The sequence below is a fragment of the Mustela lutreola genome, chromosome 8 (genome assembly GCF_030435805.1).
Source record: "Mustela lutreola isolate mMusLut2 chromosome 8, mMusLut2.pri, whole genome shotgun sequence".
In the NCBI taxonomy this organism is placed as follows: domain Eukaryota; kingdom Metazoa; phylum Chordata; class Mammalia; order Carnivora; family Mustelidae; genus Mustela; species Mustela lutreola.
Genome location: NC_081297.1, coordinates 119,435,939 through 119,456,763, shown reverse-complemented (window position 1 = coordinate 119,456,763; position 20,825 = coordinate 119,435,939). Strand labels below are relative to the sequence as shown.

Below are 20,825 nucleotides of genomic sequence, written 5' to 3'. Positions count from 1 at the left end.
TGAATGAATGAATGAATGTAAAGATGGATGATGCCAACATTTAGGCACAAAGTTTAGTAGACATAAATCAATAAAAACTTAGTCTTAATCATGTGCTGCAAATATTAATTATAGAAAGTATCTTTGTTTACTTCTAAAACATTTTAAAAAACATTTTATTGGGGGTGCCTGGGCGGCTCAGTCAGTTAAGCATCTGTCTTCAATTCAGGTCATGATACTGGGGTTCTGGGATTGAGCCCCTCATTGTGAGGGGTGGGTCCCTGCTCAGCGGGGAGTCTGCTTCTCCCCCTGCTCATTCTCTCTCTCCTTCTCTCAAAAAATAAAAGCTTTAAAAAGGTGGGCACCTGGGTGGCTCAGTGGGTTAAGCCGCTGCCTTCGGCTCAGGTCATGATCTCAGGGTCCTGGGATCGAGTCCCGCATCAGGCTCTCTGCTCAGCAGGGAGCCTGTTTCCTCCTCTCTCTCTCTCTGCCTGCCTCTCTGCCTACTTATGATCTCTCTGTGTCAAATAAATAAATAAAATCTTAAAAAAAAAAAGAAAAAAAAAGCTTTAAAAAGGTAAAAGTACTCACCAAAGCACATAGTGCTGTGAAGTGTGTAAACCTGGTGATTCACAGACCTGTACCCCTGGGGATAAAAATATATGTTTATAAAAAATAAAAAATTAAAAAAAAGGTAAAAGTATAAATACATTTTTATTTTACTACATTGTCTACATATATATTATTATATATGAGTTTTTTTGTCACATCTCTGCAAATATTATCTTCTCTTCTTGTATTTGTGCAGTTTGCTTTTCCTTTTGACTGAATTAGCTTTTTTAGACCCCAATTACTAAAACTTATGTTGTTGTTATCCTCCTACACTTCAACTTGTCAGGTTTTAAAATTTTATCCTGTTCTCTAGGTACCAAACGTCTCATACAAATTAACATCGCCAGTGATATAACGAATAAACTTTCTACTCTAGAATCCCCTAGAATCCCCAAATTCTGAATGCATTTCTCACAGCAAACATGGACATGGACAACAGTGTAATGACCTCTAACCCATAAGTAAATAGATAAATGAATAAATAAGGCACGCAAGCAGTGTGGACTTGAGACCTGTTATTTGTACAGCTTGCTTATCATTCCTAGTAAGTGAAACCGATACATGGTGAATGACCCAAGGTCCATCTCACTAAGACCTCTTATTTCTTGAATATTTATGACCAAAGATTTTCTGGTTCCCTCAGGAATTGAGCATTTGAGATCATCCCTCATTTACTTGGTGAAGTGGCTATATCTTTAGATTCCAGGCACTTAATAAAATAGGTATAACCAGCCCTCAGTTTATCAAAATTGATGAGTAAATGATATAAAAAATGAATGATTTGGAAAAAAATTCTTATTGTTATTGTGTTTTATACAGAAGTCCAAAATTGAATTAACTTAAAATAATTTTACAGTTAACTTCCACTGTATGAATGTGCAGCTGTTCTACCCTAGAAATATCTGAAAGTCATAGTATAGATTAAAAGATACTAAAAATGTTCACACAGATTAGGAAATAGAGACTCGGCCATGCCTTACTGAGCTTAGTATCCTGAAGCTGGTCAGACATTTTATAAAACCTTAGGAAAAATTATGATGCTGCAGGACTGACCAAAAGAAAAAAAAAAATGCTATTCTCTAATAAGCCTCCTTTAGGATCCTTATTTAAAAGGACGTATATGACATTGAAGAAAATATTTTTTTAAGAAGGAAAGTTATTAGAGTAATGAAAAGGAAGAATTTTTACCTCGGTAATTTTAAAGATTTTTAAAAACTACCCTAGCAGGAACAAATATGCATATGAGAAAAGCAAATTTATAAAATAAATGACCCCGTGTCTGTGAGATTAGGCTAAATAACCTCTAGTGTTTCAATGAAGGCTAGTATTTTATGATTAATAGACAATGCAGAGAGTTGTGGTAGTTCACACCTTAAACTGTAAAGTGTTGAAAGATAGTTGTTTTTATTTTATCTTCTATTCCCCAATGGACCTTTGAAAGTACCCCAGAAGAATAATTATGAAATAATTAAATTAAAAAACCCTCTTTTTGGGGGCACCTGGGTGGCTCAGGGGGTTAAAGCCTCTGCCTTCGGCTCTGGTGATGATCCCAGCGTCCTGGGATCGAGCCCCGCATGGGGCTCTCTGCTCAGCGGGGAGCCTGCTTCCTCCTCTCTCTCTGCCTACCTCTCTGCCTACTTGTGATCTCTGTCTCTGTCAAAATAAATAAATAAATAAAATCTTTAAAAAAACAAAAACAAAAACAAAAAAACCCTCTTTTTGTAATTTGCATGAGCCTACTTTTATTTCAGCTTTTAAGGCCCGTGAATCATCCCACAAATAGTTACTATCCACTTGCTTGAGAAGTCCCAGATTACAATGGGAAACAAACAAAACGGGATACTGCATAATGAAAGAGAAATGGAAAATGATAAAAAGTTGTAAAGCCTGCTTCATATATTATGAAGCGTAAAATCAGGTGAATTAAGATAATGTTGTGAAGTAATTATGAAACAGTTTAAGGCAGAACTCTAAGACTAGTTTATGCAAAGAATAGTATCCTGTAGTCATCTATAAAGCACAGGTAGACTACCTTGGTTTGCCTTCTGCCTCATCCACCTGCTGGCTATGTGACCTTGGACTAATTTACTGAGCTTCTCTGTGTCTTGATGTTCTCATCTATAAATGTATGTAAGGGTAGTGCTTATTTTATCGAGTTATAAAGCACTCAGGACAGTGCCCCGTGTTCACAATCTTGAAGTAGCAGTTATTGTTAGACAAGAGATCTTAGGTTCGTCTTTTAATAGTGGTTGAAAATAAATATTGGAAATAAGAATACTGAGTCTCTGAAAATCTATGTGTGACTGGAATTAAGTCTTTTGTTCAGAATGTGGGTTTGAATTGTTAAAAATACTGAAACGCTGGGTAAATAAGAAAAGAGAGACTGGGAAATTTCATTATATTACTGACTGATTTTTTTTATTAGTAATACGACAAGAACATTTAACATGAGTCTACTCTCAACAAAATCTAAATGTATAATACAGTATTATACACTTACTATACACGACATATATATATATAGTATATAGTACTATATATAGTACTATATAGTATACACTATACTATACAGAGTATAGGTACAATATATTGATTTATTTTTAAGATAGTTTAATTTGAAACACTTTTAAACATGAAATTACTTCTGAAGATGTCCATATATATTAAAGGAAGATAAAAAATAAAACTTTATATTGATTTTTCTGAACATGAGCAGAATATGTTCTTATTCTTAGGGCATATGCTTGTCTTTAATCAATTTCTTAGCCACATCTGTCTCTAGTACTGTGTCAATGGTATTTAGTTGAAGAATATATTTTTTCCAATATGGGAAAATTATTTTTGTTTTTGGAAAATATTTCCCACCATATTATTCAGAGTTTTATTTTAAAGTTAATAAATTTGAAAGTTTTGGGGCACATGGGTGCCTCAATCAGTTAAATATCCAACTCTTAATTTCAGTTCAGGTCATAGTCTGAGGGTGGTGAGATCAAGCCTCATTGAGGCTTCCATGGTGATGGGGAGGGGAAGCATGCTCAAGTTTCTCTCTCTCTCCCTCCGCCCCCAACCCCAGCTCATGTATGTGTGTGCATGTACTTTCTCTTAAAAAGGAAAAATTAAATAAATAATAAGTAAATAAATAAAATAAATTTGGAAGTCTTAACATCTTCAGTTTTTTTTTTTTAAATCACAATATCTTAATTGAGATAACATTTTCTTGTACCTGCTGAGCAAATTCTGCTAAATGGACTGTATTTTATTCCTTATTTAGTATTAAAATTTATAAATATTTGAGGCCAATTATTTTCACAAATATCTGTGAGAAACAAAATTCTTTAAATCCTTGTTTGTTTTTTTTTTAAGATTTTATTTATTTATTTGACAGAGCGAGATCACAGTAGGCAGAGAGACAGGCAGAGAGAGCGAGAGGGAAGCAGGCTCCCTGCTGAGCAGAGAGCCCAATACGGGACTCGATTCCAGGATCTTGAGATCATGACCTGAGCCGAAGGCAGCGGCTTAACCCACTGAGCCACCCAGGCGCCCTAAATCCTTGTTTCTTAATGAGTCTTTAAATGTTACCAAAAAATGCAGATGCTACAAAATCGTAAGTTTTCTCAATTTCTTTCAGGTTCCAGTTATAAATTTTCTCAGTTAAAGACAGGAATTCCCTCTTACTGTAGGTTGAAATATTAAAGCTAATTATAGAATCTCAAATGAACTCTTATAAACTGTTGTAGTTTTCAACATTAATTTGTGCAGGTTTGCCCTTGCTTTTAAAAGAATAAATTTTAATATCTTCTTATTTGCAAACTTAATGTTCAGTAACTACAACTCACTAAAAACTTTAGGTTTTTAGGACTTCTTTTATTGATTAACTTCAGTAAGGATCTTCAGCTAAAGGTAAATAAGATGCAACCAGCACTTAGTGGACTACACTATTGATTTAGAGAGTAATTCTCCAAAGCTTGAAGATTTCTAAAATCTGTTTAATGATGGGGAAGAAAAGAGCTTAACATTTCTAAAATCTGTTTAGTTTAGTATCATATTCATCACAAACAGTTTTCTGGTTGAATTTTTATGTGAATATTTTAAAAATTATAAATTTTCAAAATTTCATCTTCTATTTAGATTGATAAAATATTCCACATTAGTTGATAGCAGTCATGCATTATGTATACACCATTGCCAATTCCCAGTGCCTTGCTGACTCACTTAATTTATATGTATGCATTTATGTATACATATATAAATGCATAGATATAGAGATTGAAGTATAGTTGACATACAGCATTACATTAGTTTCAGGTGTACAGTATATTGATTTAATAATCCTATATATTACATAATGCTTGCCATGGTAAGTGTATTCACCATCTGTCACCACACAAAGTTATTACAGTATTATTAGCTGTATGGCCTATGCTGTACTTTTCATCTCCTGACTTACTTACTTTATAACTGGAGGTTTTTACTTTTGATTCCCATCACCCATTTTGCTCATCCCCCCACCCCTGTAATTTGGCAACTACCAGCTTGTCCTCTATGTTTATGGGTCTATTTGTTTGTCTGCTTATTTTGGTTTTTTAGATTCCACATACAAGTGAAATCATATGGTTGTTGTCTTTTTCTGTCTGATTTATTTTACTTAGCATAATACCCTCTAGGTCCAACCCTCATGGGTGGCAAGATTTCTTTCTTTTTCTTCTTCTTTTTTTAAGATTTTATTTATTTATTTTAGGGGGGTATCCAGAGAGAGAGGGAGAGACTCAGGGTTCTATCTTATACCCTGAGATCATGACCTGAGCCAAAATTAAGAGTTGGATGCTTAACTGACTGAGCAACCGAGGCACCCCATCTATGGCAAGATTTCATTCCTTTTTATGGCTAAGTAATATTCCATTGTGTATGTGTATACACATATCACATCTGCTTCTATATCTTGGCTTTTGTAAATAATGCTGCAATAAACATCGAGGTGCATATATCTTTTCAAATTGGTGGGGTTATTTTCTTCCTTGAGGAAATACCCAGAAACAGAATTATTAGATCATATGTCATTTCTATTTTTAATTTTTTGATGAACCACCCTGCTGTTTTCCATAGTGACTGCACCAATTTGCATCTCCTCCAACTGTGCACAGGGATTCCCTTTTCTCCACATCCTCACCAACAATTGTCATTTCTTGTCTTTTAATACTAGCCGTTCTGAGTAGTATGAGGTAAAATCTCACTGTGACTTTTATTTGCATATCCCTAATGATTACTGACAATGACCATCTTGTCAATGTGCCTGTTGGCCATCTGCATGTCATCTTTGGAAAAATCTTTATTCAGGTTCTCTGCCCATTTTTTAAATGGATTTTGTTGTTGTTGTTGTTATTGTTTTAGTGTTGAGATGTTTAAGTCCTTTATATATTTTGATTATTAACCCCTTATTGGACACATAGTATGCAAATATTTTCATATTGTTGATGACTTTTTTCATGTGCAAAAGTCTTTTATCTTGGTGTAGTCCTGGTAGTCTATTTTTGCATTTGTTTCCCTTGCCTGAGGAGACATATCCAGAAAAATTGCTAAGGTTGATGACCAAGAGATTACTGTCTATGTTTTCTTTCAGGACTTTTGTGGCTTCTGGTCTTATATTTAGGTCTCTAATCCACTCTGAGTTTACTTTTTGTGTAAGGTGTACAAAAGTGGCCCAGTTTCATCCTTTTGCCTGTAGCTATCCAGTTTTCCCAATTCCATTTATTGAAGAGACCATCTTTTCCCTCTTGTATAGTCTTTCCTTCTTAGTTGTAGATTAATTGATTGATCATACATTATTTTAAATAGTTAAAAAAGTTACATGAAAATAAGGTCCACCAAACTATGTATTCATTACACTATGGGAAAAACAAATAAGTTTATCTTCAAAGCTGATGTTTTAATTGAATTTGGAGCAGTCATATAAAGTCAAATAGTTCACCATTGAAAGACTAAACTTTAAAAACTCTGTCTCAGTAAATTCGTTGAGAAACCAAATTGAATTAACTTCACTGACTTTTAAAAATGATTTTATTTATTTATTTGTCAGAGAGAGAGAAAGAGTGCACAAGCTGAGGGAGAGGCAGGCAGAGGGAGAAGCAGCAGGCTTCTCACTGGGCAAGGAGGAGCCTGATGCATGATTCGATCCTAGCACCTTGGGATCATGACTTCAGCCAAAGGCAGATGCTTAATGGAGTCATCCAGGCATGCCATTAACTTCATTGATTTTCTATTTGAAGCACTTCATAGCAATGATATAAAACTGCTTTCTAAGTCCTTCTGTTAATTGAGCCTATACATGAATAATTATGAATTCATTTTTCATATATGTAGAGAAAATTATTAGTGGACACTATTAATTGAGAACATTCTACATTCTATTTAAAAAAAATTGTAATTAACATATAATGTATTAGTTGCCCCAAGGGTACAGATGTGAATCGTCAGACTTACACACTTCACTGCACTCACCATAGCACATACCCTTCCCAATATCCATAACCCAACTATTCTCTCCATAACCCCCTCTCCATAGCAACCTCAGTTTGTTTTGTGAGATTAAAAGTCTTGTATGGTTTGTCTCCCTCCCAATCCAATCTTGTTTCGTTTTTTCCTTCCCTATCCCCAAACTCCCCACTCTGCCTCTCAAATTCCTCATATCAGGGAGATCATATGATAATTGTCTTTCTATGATTGACTTATTTTGCTCAGTATGATACCCTCTAGTTCCATCCACATCATTGCAAATGGCAAGATTTCATTTCTTTTATGGCTGCATAATATTCCATTGTATATATATACCACTTCTTCTTTATCCATTCATCTGTTGATGGACAATTAGGTTCTTTCCATAGTTTGGCTATTGTGGACATTGCTGCTATAAACATTCAGGTGCATGTGCCCCTTTGGATCACTGCATTTGTATCTCTAAGGTAAATACCCAGTAGTGTGATTGCTGGGTTGTCCTGTAGCTCTATTTTCAACTTTTTAGGAACCTCCATGCTGTTTTCCAGAGTGGCTGCACCAGCTTGCATTCCCACCAACAGTGTAGGAGGGTTCCCCTTTCCCCACATACTTGCCAGCATCTGTCATTTCCTGACTTGTTAATTTTAGCCATTCTGACTGGTGTGAGGTGGTATCTCATTGTGGTTTTGATTTGTATTTCCCTGATGCCGAGTGACGTGGAACACTTTTTCATCTGTCTGTTGGCCATCTGGATGTCTTCTGTGCAGAAATGTCTCTTCAAGAGAACATTTTACATTCTAATTATGACCCCAATTCATATTTTTTTTTTTGTGACCATCAGTACTTTCTAATTCATTCTTTACTAACTACTCAGATACACATATGCACACACAGGGTTTAAATGTTTACATGATTATTTCTGTATTCAGGCCTGCAGATTTTGAGATACCATAAAATTTAAAACTGCTTGTGGATTAAAGTCCACTTTATAGCATTAAGTGAGGTGACTTTTTTTTTTTTTTTTTTTAAAGAGTGCTGACTAGTGAGAATTACTTGGAAAAACATAGTGACTGAAAGCTTACTTATCTACTTCTGGAAAATTTCCAACATGTAAGTAGATGCCAAAAATATTGATAAAATTTTGTTTTCTTTTTCTTTTATAAAAGAGAGTTGATGCCTGTTGGTAAAAGGATTATTTCACATGTTTTTTAAGAGTATAAATATTATTTATATATGTAATCTTAAATATAAATTATATATAATTATATATTTATATAATGTATAATATAAACATATAATACCAATTTTATATATATATAAAATCTTATATATATAATCTCATATATATAAGATATATATATCTTATATATATAAATATAAAAATATATATAATTATATATATAAAAATATAATATATATATAAATATATATATAAAATCTTAAATTCATTCTTCCTGGAAATTAGACTATCAGAAACACTTCCTTATTTATTGTCACAGTTGGTCACAGACTGTCATCTAACCATCTTCATATCTTTCTCTGAAAAAGGAAAATACACTTAATCCTTGAAACAACCTGAAATCTATAATGCATTTTAATGCTTGAAGAGTCAGTTCAACTTTGATTTCTGACTGGCAGCCTTATTGTGTTATTCTTTTCTTACTCCCTGTTGGATTGTCAATTCATGGTTTTTACTTTTGTAATAATTTTAAATAAAGTGTGCTATTATCTGTGAAATATTTTGCATTAAAGCTCTAGGAAATATTTCATTTTGTTGTATCCTTCCAAAGCCAGTTACCTAGTTCAGGTAGAAAGTAACATCTATCTCCTACCATGCCTGGGACGGTGCCTGTCGGTCATTTTATTTGCCAGCCCAGTTTGGAGTTGTAGACCGAATTTGACTTTTTCTACAGCTTCTATTTTCTCGGGACTGCTACATCTACCATTTGCATAAAGTTTCATTTTGGTAACATCATCGTTCATTCTCCTTATCTATATATCAATGGGAGTTAGATTAGTTTATTGTTATATTGCATCCAGACAGAAATAAAAAGTGAGAAGGAAAGACAGAGCGAAGGAAGGAAGCAGAGAAGGAAGGAAGGAAAGTAAATGTATAAATATGTATTCTGAAATACCAAAGTAGGTATCTAATATATTCCACAGAACAATACTTTTATGCCAAGCAAGTTTGTGCCCCTGCCCCTACCCCCTCATTTAGGGTGTCTCCTTAATAAATTTTTTGTTTGGATTACCCTTACCTCCATTAGAAAACTGTGCCCAAAATACTCCATGTCCAGACCTGGTCAGTAATGGGTTCTGGTTGATAGAAATGCCTACCTCAGATTTATCTAAGTTTCTACCCAGTGTCTGTGAATCCTGTGGTCAGCCATGCCATCTGGTTGGCGTATTTTCAATGCCGATTGGGACGTGGGTACACCTGTGCCCATTTCTCCTCATTAGGGCACCCTGCTGTTCTACAACTGCCCTTTCTTGACCACCCCACTAACTCCTTTTGTTGACCTGAAAACACAGAAAAGCTCCAGGTCTAGTGTCTATAGCATGCCATAGTCCCTGCAGGTGACCCCTGCTTCCAAGAGCAAGCTTGATGAGGATTTTTTTTTTTTTTGCTGACTGGAGCATTTTATTTATTTATTTGTTTTTCATTTCCAGAATGCTGATGACTTGATTTAGTATCTCTCATTCTCATTGGACTCAGGAGAGGTCAGAGGTCTGATTATCCATGTTTCACTACCAATAACCAAAAACACTTGGACTTTTACCTGTTATAAAGGTTTGACTGAAATGTTCCTCAAATCTATAACATTCCAGGGCAATGGGGGTGATGAGAGAAATTCTTTACCCTGTGTGTCAGCCACTGGCACCAAGGTTTTTCCCCCCAGCTCCTCTACAAGTTCCACGCCATACGTCAGGCAGTCTTCCTGTGTGTCTTTGTTTCTGCCTGTGGCTTCTGAGACATTCACTTCACAATGTTAATGGACTTTCCCTACAGATTTTCTATGTTGCTCTGTGGTAACATCATGCTCTACTTAAGCATGGGTCTTAAGCATGTCAGATACTCTTGTATCTGTGTGACAGCCTTTCCATCCGTTAGCCCTTTGCCAGCTCTCTGCTGATGGTGTTGTGGAGAAGGCAGAGATGTAGTCATCACTGGAGATGACATTCTAGTAATGAAGTGATTACAGCCTAAAATGTTCAAGAGAAGAAGGTGATCTGAATATGCATTGCTCAATGTTTACACTACAAAATTCCCAAATGACAAATTTAACAAAATAAGAAAAAGAATAATCATTCACATTTTCCTGCATAATCTGTGTAAGACTTGTATTTGTCATTGCCATCAATAGAGTACAATTATTCTTTTTGAGAGTCATTGGAATCCATTATTTCTGGTAGCACAATAGATGAAGTAGTAATAAGAAATTATGTATCTAGCATAAAACATATGGGAACCTTTGAGGCATGGAGATCTATATTGTTATCATACAAATTGGTTCCAAAGAGTCATATCATAATAAGAGAATCATTACCTTTTTCTCAGAGCAGAGATATGAACTTAGCCAAAAATGAACACTTATTAACAAAAAAGGTAAAGAGATAGTTGTTTGTGGATCTTAATATGAAGAGATGGTGTCTGGACAGTATGAAAACTCTCCAGGTGTGCTGCTTAAATAAAAAAGGAAATAGGTAATTACCTCTCCTTTACCCTTTATCCTCCAAATATTCTAAATCCTCATTGATATAGTACCATACTATATATGGGCCCATAAACCTTATAATATATTTTAAAATCAAGTTGCATATATCAATAGGGACCTCCCAAAGTGAGGCATAGGGTGAAGTTTTATCTACTATTGATATCATACAAAAGATATATCTTTACCCATGCTTTTTTTTTTTTTTTTTTTTTTTGATGGTAGTCTGTAGTGGTAGACATCTAGTTAGGTTTGACATTGATTAATGTGGGAAACAAAAGCAAAAGAAAAAAATTTCTTTACTACCTTGCCCATTGACAAGATCTTGAAAAAATTAGAATTAAAAATTAAATTTCCTTACTACTTACAGCCCATTGTCAGGTCCTTGGAACTTCCTCTGGGAGCTCAGCTGCCTCAAAGTCGACACTTTGTTCAGGGCAAAAGGCAATCTTAGCTTAACATTATCCTGACCCCTCAGGATCCTGTGAGTCTACTTTAAACATACAGAAATTCCTTTGGAAACTTCCTCTATCTCTACCTCACAAGATATAGGTTAGCAATCATCCTCCAAGCATATGGACCACCGTTTCGTATCTGAAGAGTCTCCTGCCTGAGATTTTACTACACAGTAAGTAATAACCTTTTCCTAACAATAGCTAGACCTCTCAGGGTCCCAGAAACTGTTTCCAAAAAAATTTGGAGGCTTGTGCTGTCCCCAACCCCCTCCCAACTTAACAGTATCAAATCAATCACTAGTCACAACTCCAGTGCAATTCTTTCTACCCATGGGTCCTGTCCCCATGCTTTAATAAAATCACCCTGTTTGCACCAAAGACATCTCAATAATTCTTTCTTGACTCTGAACCCCAACATTTCCATATCAACATGGTCCTAGGTATTCTAAAGAATCCTGATTCTTGAGAAGGATCACATTGAATCTTAGTATAAATCTTTGTTGGGCATTAATTTCATTTGTCTTATCATTGCTCTTCTTACTGGCGGAAAGAAAACTTGGAATTTTATTAGGAACTTCTGATCTCATTCACCTCTGCATGCCTAGGGCAATGGTTACATGCACTGGAAAGTTAACAAAGGTTCATATATGGAATTGTGAATAAATTAAAAGAAAACAATTAAATATAAATAATGAATTATTTGTATCTTTATTATAATATAGTGTTTATGCTGCTTGATTATTTACTATAACCTGTAGGAATTCTTAATTTTTTTACAACAGTGTTTTATTTAAAATCAGAAAAAAAAAATAGATGCTTTCAATGCAAGGAAATAGTTAACTATCTGGAATTTAAGGATTTCTCTTTTTCTAATGTTTTGAGACTTCCTGCTGAGGGCACTCTCTCTTTTGTTTGTTTGTGTTTATTCTACCATTAGAAAAGAGGCACTTTATGGCACCTGGGTGGCACAGTCAGTTAAATGTCTGACTCTTGGTTTTGGCTGGGATTGTGATCTCAGGGTTCTAGGATCAAGCCCCATTCAGGCTCTTTTCTCAGCAGGGAGCCTACTTGTCTCCCTCTCTCTGCCCCTCCCCTGCTCCTGCGTGTGCCCATGTGCTCTCTCTCTCTCTCTCTCTCACTGAAATAAATAAATAAATATTTAACAAAAAAAGAGAGATTTTAAAACATATTACTCAGGCATCATCAGTTAAAAAGAGAGAGAGAGGTAGAAATTATGGAAAAGGGTATAGAGTTTGCACAGGAGGCTTGTTTTCCATACTTGGAGTGTGAGTAGGAACCCAGAAGGGTTTGGGCCTTCAGCAGTACGTATTATGGTCTTTCCCATGTATGGGTTCTTTCACAGGAAACCTCTGGCCCAGTGCTGTGAAGAACCTGAGGCAATAGATTGTGTTGCATTAAATCTGATGACCAAAAGTTGCTTCTATTTTTATATTGTTAACTTAAGCTACATTGTAGTAGTGTATGTTGATTTAGAAAATTTTGATGATCGTATTCCAGTACTCTGAATGTATCCATGGATAGTTAGTGATAAGATGCCCTGAGACTTCCTAATGGAAGGCAGCAGAAAGGGCGTCCAGAATCACTCTACTGAGAAGATCACACAATAAGGAATCACCTCCAAATGAGGATGTGGTAATTGAGAGGAAGTTGAGAGTGGGGTGAGGGGTTGGGTTTAGGCTAGCCAAGAATATGATAGATAAATGCCACAGAAGGCAACTCAGTCTAATCAAAGTTAATTAGTTTTAGGAGACTTGAGTTACAGACCACATTCGGCTTTGGTAAACTGCTTCACCTTTCTGAACCTAGATTTTCTCATCTGTGAAAAAAAGAGGATGTAGAGGTTGAATTAAATGCTATAAAAGGTAAATTCCACTTCGAAAGTACAATCTTTTCTATGCCACCTTTCCAAGTTTTACCTGGTATTTTCCAAATCCATTCTTGTTTATCACATGAAAACTTAAGATTAAATTTATATAGAACAAAGTTATAGCAATGCAATTTTAATTAAAGGTGAGATCTTGCTTGCATCTGATACTTGAGCAAAGAAGGAATGATTTCTGAGTCCAAGATGCAAGCTGCGGTTCCATTTAAATGGGAAAATTTTAAAGAATTCCATCTAGGGCTGTTTATTTCTTTTTTATGTTATTTCAAAAAGGAAGTCAAGGAATTTTAGAGGTGTAAAAATAGTTCAAGATACTGACAAGCCCTGTATTCTTTGATAGCTACTATGAACTATCTGGATATTATATTTATAGTATAATTAGTAAATTATGTTCAATATGATGGTGTAGAATAATTCTTTTTCAGTCCTAGTGTAATGCCTGGTGTATAGAGACACTCAGTATATGTTTGTGGAATAAACGAATAAATATATTGGAAAAAGTAGACAGTAAATGATTAAAATTTTGATTCAGTCATATATTCTGGAGATAGGGCCAGACAATTTTGAAAACCTTTGGGGGATATATTGATATTCAGGTTTCATCTGGATCTTTTCCAGCATGACAACTTCAGAATGATTACCATGATATTGGTGCTATTTATACAACCATTAAGCAAAATATTCATTTAAGAAATATTTAATAAGAATATTATAGGTGATGGGAAATGAATACAGTACTGTTCTTTGGCACTATAAATAGTATAGACCATGTTCAGGATCTAGTCCCTAGAAATTATTGTGACGCTAAGAAACAGATCAAGGAATCATTGGCAAATCTTGCAATTTCTTACTGAAAAGTTTGTCATTATGGACAGACCAAGCCAAGAAGTGTGAGAGCAGATGGTGAAATGCCAAGTATAAATAAATTCACATCTCTCTCTAGTATCTTAAGCCTAAGGATTTGGATATGGACCAACACATACTACTGTGGACCCACTGAGGAGCAAAAATTATTCAGCAATCATCACAGTAAGGAGTGGAATCCTGGAGAGTAATAGCAACACTTCAACCATCTCCATTACAAATCCTTCATGGTTTCTAGAAGGCCATTTGGAAGGCAGGGAACCTGCCAATGCACTGACTTAAAGTTAGCTCCAACTTCTGTAGAAGCTTCAGGAATAGCCCTTCAGAGCATTCCCCTTTTCTTTCTGTGCTTTCAGAATCTCCGACTCGTCTATCCCCACAGGTTATTTTGTGTATTAAGTTAAATAAGATTATGTTGAAAAACGTAAAATGCCCTTTGTTATCACAAGTTCTCAATTAAACTCCAAGTTTTCTTTGAGAAAATGTCCCTAAAACCACCAAAATTTTTCGAAATGAAGTTGGTTGGTTAGGGTGGTGATATTTGCAGAAACATGTTCCTTTCCTTCAAAAAAGTAGTGGTATATAAGATAAAGATTCCAAATATTTTCTAGTGTATTATAAAGCTTAAAATGTAATATTCCACAGGCAATTTAATAATCTTTTAAATTGATTGCATTTGGGAACTGATAACGATATTATGTGGAAATAACTCAGACTCCTAATTCATTGGATTCTACAACAGAGAAATATACGAGAATCAATCAATTTAAGAGTGAACATAGTAAAATAAGCCTATAAGAATCAATGGAGTAAATAATGATTATATAATGATGTTCACCTCATGGAAATGAGGCTCATCAATGCAAATTAAATAGCTTAAAAATAATTTTCCAAACTGAACCAATAATACAATACCTAAATTGAGAGTTACTGTGTAAATGGGAGAATAAATTACTTATCCAGGTAGTTTTATTTAAGGAGACAGATACCCTAGGGTTAGAGATTTCCCATTAACTAATGAATTTAATGATTTTTAACCACTTAGTCAACAAATGATCCATGTTTACTATTTGTTGTGTCCTGTGCTACAGGCATTGATATAGTAACATAAGAGTTGAGTTTAAATGTGCTTTCAAACATTTGCACATATGTGAATACATACCCAAGGCAACAATACTGTTTTTTAATATTGGAAAATATTAAAAAAATTATCAGTAAAATTAAATTAATATGTTTTCTTTAATTTTGTGTAATCTATTGCATTTTTTCTCAATTCATTATTTACAATTTAAATTAGATATTAATTCTAAAGGCTTACTTTGGGGTACTATCACAATATTATTTTTCCTTTACCAAATACAAAGCCAAATCATCCGAGAATAAAAATTTTATAAAGTTTTATGAATTATTTTGTGGGGATTGCTGAACTGCACTTGCACCTACTTGATCCATTGTGCAATGGCACACTCATGTAACAACTCTTTATTAAACATCTATCATGTACCAGGCGCTGTGCTGAGCATACTCAAAGATAAGATACTGCTCTCAAGGAACTTTTCAAAGTAGTTGAGGGATGATTAGTTTAATAAAGTAGCATGAAATATACAAAATTGTGCATTGGTATTTTTAGGTATATAAGCAGGGAAATTAATCATCAGTGGTAGAAACAATCTATACTGTTTCATTATTTAAACAGTATTGGGATCCATCAGTATATACATTTGTGTATATATATATCAAATACAAAAGTATTTTTTACTTAAGAGTTGTTGGCAGGAATACTTCTGGCTTTACTGTGGAAATTATGAGTGTTTCTATCTGTGGCATATATCCCCTGCATGTTTTTATTGACATTGAACTTCTTTATTTGATTTGATATTTTTCCACACGATTTAAAGTACTTACCTTAGGAGAAGCTAAGGGACTATTACTGAATGGTCTCAACCCACTTAAAAAATACAAAATAAATGTTGCTGAGTTTCTTACTAATTAGTCATTTTTCTAAAATATTTTTATTTCTGGGAAGATAGATTTATATAAAAAAAACTATTTGAAACATCCTTGGCAAAAACAATCTTGAGCTCAATTGAATGACTACAGTATATGTCATATGATAAAGTCAAAATGTGTTCTCTTTAAATTCGTGAGACTGGGAAAAGTTATATATATATATATGTATCAATTTTTTCCCAGCTTACAAAACAAATGGAATTAGGGATATATTTTAATTGATGGTGTACTTACTTTTTCAATATGCTTTCCTAGAACAGAAATGAGGATTCTCTACTCTCTTTGGAGTATTTATTTATTTATTTTTCTTTCTTCTTGGATTATTTAGACATTTAATCATAAATATTTTGTGTGTGTATGTAATACGTGGATATATCACATATGTATCATATATACATAAAACAACACACAGATTTTGTGTATATTTGTTGCTTGATATGTGTATGTGTGTTTGTGGAAGACAATAAGTTATTAATAAATTATTACAGTTCTAACTCAAATGTTAAAATGCGTTATCACTAGTGTATTAAAGTACACATGTTCTTTATTTAATCATCTGATTAGCCAAATTAAATGCCAGAATTAAGTTAGATTCAATACGAAGATGAACGACAGACAAGTTGGGTCTTCCCTTATACTCTTGTTTATAATAGTGAATGAGGACATTACACTGTAATGGTTTTGCAGAGGCTAAAGCATTAACTGAGTGTTTTGGGGGAAAGCTTCATTGATATTTATCAAATTCATTTTAAAAATTTTATTAAAATATTTTATATTTTAATATAAAATAGAAATGGCATTTTTAAATGTACCAAAAATGCATTTAATCTTGATAGACTTGCCAGGATTACCTCAGATCTTTTGCTTCAAAGAAATAGAATTTAACAATAGAGCTTGAAGCCCCCTTGGCATCTTTACTTGATTGCCTTCCCCTCTTTTCCTCCCCAGAGATAATTACTTTGCCAAAGTTATGTGTGACATTTCCACACAGGCTTTAATATTTTAGCTATGTACATATGCACAAATAATGTACTTTGAAATATTCGTCAGTCCTCTCATATTGCATATCTCTATCTGTAATATGCTTTTCATTCAACATTTTTATATAGATCCACATTAATACATGTAGACTATATTCATTCATCTTAATTGCTGAATTGAAATATGCTATATACTATATTTTCTTTATCTACTTGCCTAGTGACAACATTCAAAAAACCACACCACTTTAAAAAGTGGTTCAGTGAACATTCCTTTGCATGTCTCATTAGATGCATATTCAAGCTTTTTACTAAAACATATATTTAGAAGTGGCATGGTTGGATCATGTGACATGGGCATCATCAGCTATTCCACATATTGCCAAGTTGCTTTCCAATTTCATATCTCACTCAGCATTGGCTATACACTTGATATTCAGGAAACTTTTGATTACTGGCAATCTGGTAGATTTGGAATGTAACGGCGCTGTTTTAACTTGCATTTCCTCAATAGTAATGTGACTGAGCAAATGTTCTTCTGTTGATTGCCAGACAGGTTTCCTTCTCTGTAAATGATCTGTTCATATGTTTTCAATTATTTATTTTTTCGGTTATATATTTCTGTCTACAATTGAAATGCCAACCTACTATAACATATAATACATATACATATACATGATCATACATACATATCTTTATTTTTAAACTTGGATTATGGTTTTCTTAGACATATTAAAGTATATATATGTGTACATATGTATATATTTAAGCTTATATATTTTTAATTGCTATCAAATGTGTCCTTTTTTCTAAGTTTTCTGAATTTCCATGATTTTGAATTTTTTTTCTTATCCCACTAGCATAAAAATATTTTCTTCTAAGTTTGCATTTGTTTTTTACCTTTAATCTTTAATCTCTCCAGAATATATACATTTATATAACTAGGTATGTAAATGAGTGTGTGTGTGTGTGTGTGTTTAATAGCAAAATGCAGTGATCATTTTTGTGTTTTTTTTTTTCTTCCAACTGGATGGCCAGTTGTCCAAGAATAGTTTGAAAAATAATTCTTACACTCCCCTACTGATTTGAAGTGCTCATTTTATTACATGTCAGTTTCCAAATGTGCATGGGTCTGATTTGGGAAACTCTAATACTATTCTTTCTAGCTACATTGCTTTTTCTATTCCACACAAAACACCACATTTTAATTATTTTGGTAATTAAATATTGATTTTCCTTTCCTACATTTTCATGAAAAGATATTTTGATTCTCCTAAGATCTTTTCCTTGTTATGAATTTTCCTTATAAATCTGAGCATCATCTTGAGGTTTTTATTGGCCTTGACTTGTTGAGAATGGATTAAAAACAATTGACTCTTCACAATACTGGGTCCTCAAATCCATTAATATTGCATTTTTCTTCTATATCCTTCAATAAAGTGTAACTGATTTTTATTCAGAAGGCTTGCATATATATTGCTACAGTTATTCTTAGTTACATCTGATTAATGAGACAGGTTTGTTTTTTTAGTTATTTCTAATAAGTCATGGCTGGTTTTAATGAATAATACTGTTTTGCTATATTTTTCTCTTATTCTGTTCCATTTTATATATTTTTTATTTTTGTTTTGTTTTTGCATTTTGTTTCCTCTTTTCCAAATCGTATATATTCTACAAAATACTACCCACTATAGTCTAAAATTCAATATAGAATAGCAGCTGTGGTGATTGACATTTTCCTGTTCATAATTATGAAAAGCAAATATCAATTTTTAACTTTTTTAGGTTCTTTAGCTCTGTGCCAGGCACTAGAAATTCTTTTCAGACAGAGATCTTGAGCAACTGTAGAGCTCCATTTATTTATTTTCCTTTTCTCAAGGACCACTATCTTGCACTCTCTTGTTTAATGCTTCAAAACTATTGTTTCAGATATTTTGTTTGTCTTCTAGCTTCTAGGGTGGATGAGCAAATTTCCTGTTACTACAACATGGCTTGAAGCAGATATCCAGTTTTTAATTCTTAAAGTAGTTTATTTATATTTCTTACTTCTTGGGTTGGCTTCATCTTTTACTTCAATGATTTGGGGTGTCCTTGTCACATTCCTCATCCTAAAGGAAGATGTTTAATGTTAGAAATGGATGATGTTTGCTCTTTACCGTCTGGCAAGATGGCAGGTGAAAAGGCTGAGAAACTGGATGCTAAGGAAAAGAAAACTGAAACCAAGAAGGTTGATCCTGGTGCCAAAGTGAAGAAGGGTAACATCAAGGCTAGAATGCGAAAGAAGAGGAAGCCCCACTACAGTTGAAACCCTGTCCTAGCTAGAGAAATTGGCAGCTATTTCTGGTAGGCTCTGTATTCCAGAAAGGCTACATACAAGAGGGAGTATTCAGTAGCTAAATCCAGCTTTGAGAAGAAAAGGATAAGGTTCTTGCTACTATCATAAAACCAGTTGGTGGTGACAAGAATGATGGTACCCAAGTGGTTAAACTTCGCAAAATGCCTAGGTATTACCTGACTGAAGATGCGCCTTGAAAGCTGCTAAGCCACAGTAAAAAATCTTTCAAGCAGCATGAGAGAAAACTGTGAGCAGGTGTCACACCTAGGATCATTATGATCACCCTCACTGGGTGCCACAGAAGCAAGAAGGGGTTTCCCTGAAGCAACTGAGAAGTGGTTTGTTACTTTTGACTGGACCTCTGGCCCCCAATTAAGGTCCTCTGTGTAGAATACAACAGAAATTCGTCATTGCCACCTCCACCAAAATTGATAGCAGCAGTGTGAAAATCCCAAAACATCTGACTGATGCTTGCTTCAAGAAGCAGCAGCTGCATAAACCTGGACACCAGGAAGGCGGGATCTTTGACTCAGAGAAAGAGAAATACAAGATTACAGAGCAGTGCAAGGTTGATCAGAAAGCTGTGAACTGGCAGATTTGGCCGACAGAGCTATTAGTCAGCTTCAGGGCTATCTGCATTCTGTGTTTTCTCTCAGAAACTGGTGTTCTAAATGTTTTACAAAGAACCTAATTAAATAACTGATCCATCAAAAAAAAAAAAAAGAAAGAAAAGAAAATGGATGATGTTTGCTGGAGGTTTATGTTAGATGCCCTTTATGAAGTTAAGGTGTACCATTTTATTACGGTTTGCTAAAAGTTATTTAAAATGACTTTTAAATTTGATCAAAAGGTTTTTTTGGCAATTAATATTTTCTCTTTTAATATGGTAATTAGCCAAATAACGTTAACTTCTTCTCTTTTTTTGAGAGAGAGAGAGACTTGTGCAGGAGCTGTGTGGGCTGGGGCAGATGAAGAGGGAGAGAGAGAATCTTAAGCAGGCTCCACACTCAGCACAGAGCCCAATCCAGTGCTTGATCTCATGACTCTGAGATCACGACCTGAGTCAAAACTAAGACTGGGATGCTTAATTGACTGAGCCATCAAGGCACCCCAATTTTCTAATTCTGAACAGTATACATCCCTAACCCTGAAATAAATTTTTATACTTGAAATAAAGTCCAATAAGAAATTATCTCCCTTAATCACTCCTGAGTATACTCTAGTATTTTGATGAGGATATTTGTATTTACTTTTATGTGTGTGACTTAGTATACACCCATATAGTTTTGTTCAAATTTAATAGTTTTTCAAAGAATCAACTTTTGTTTTTGTTTTCTGTTGAATCTGTATTTTACAGTTGCTGAAGTATGTCCTATCTTTATTATTTTTTTTAGTACTGTATCTATGGATTTATTCTGCTTTTATTTGGGGTATAGCTATTATAAAGCTTACTGATTCTTCTGAGAAATGTAAATGTTCAAAATC

The 20,825-nt window shown here is 34.1% G+C and overlaps 1 pseudogene; it reads left to right on the top strand.

The window, feature by feature from the left end:
• The first annotated feature begins 19,172 nt into the window (after positions 1-19,172).
• On the top strand, positions 19,173-20,039 carry LOC131839826 (large ribosomal subunit protein eL6-like; annotated as a pseudogene).
• The last annotated feature ends 786 nt before the right edge of the window (positions 20,040-20,825 follow it).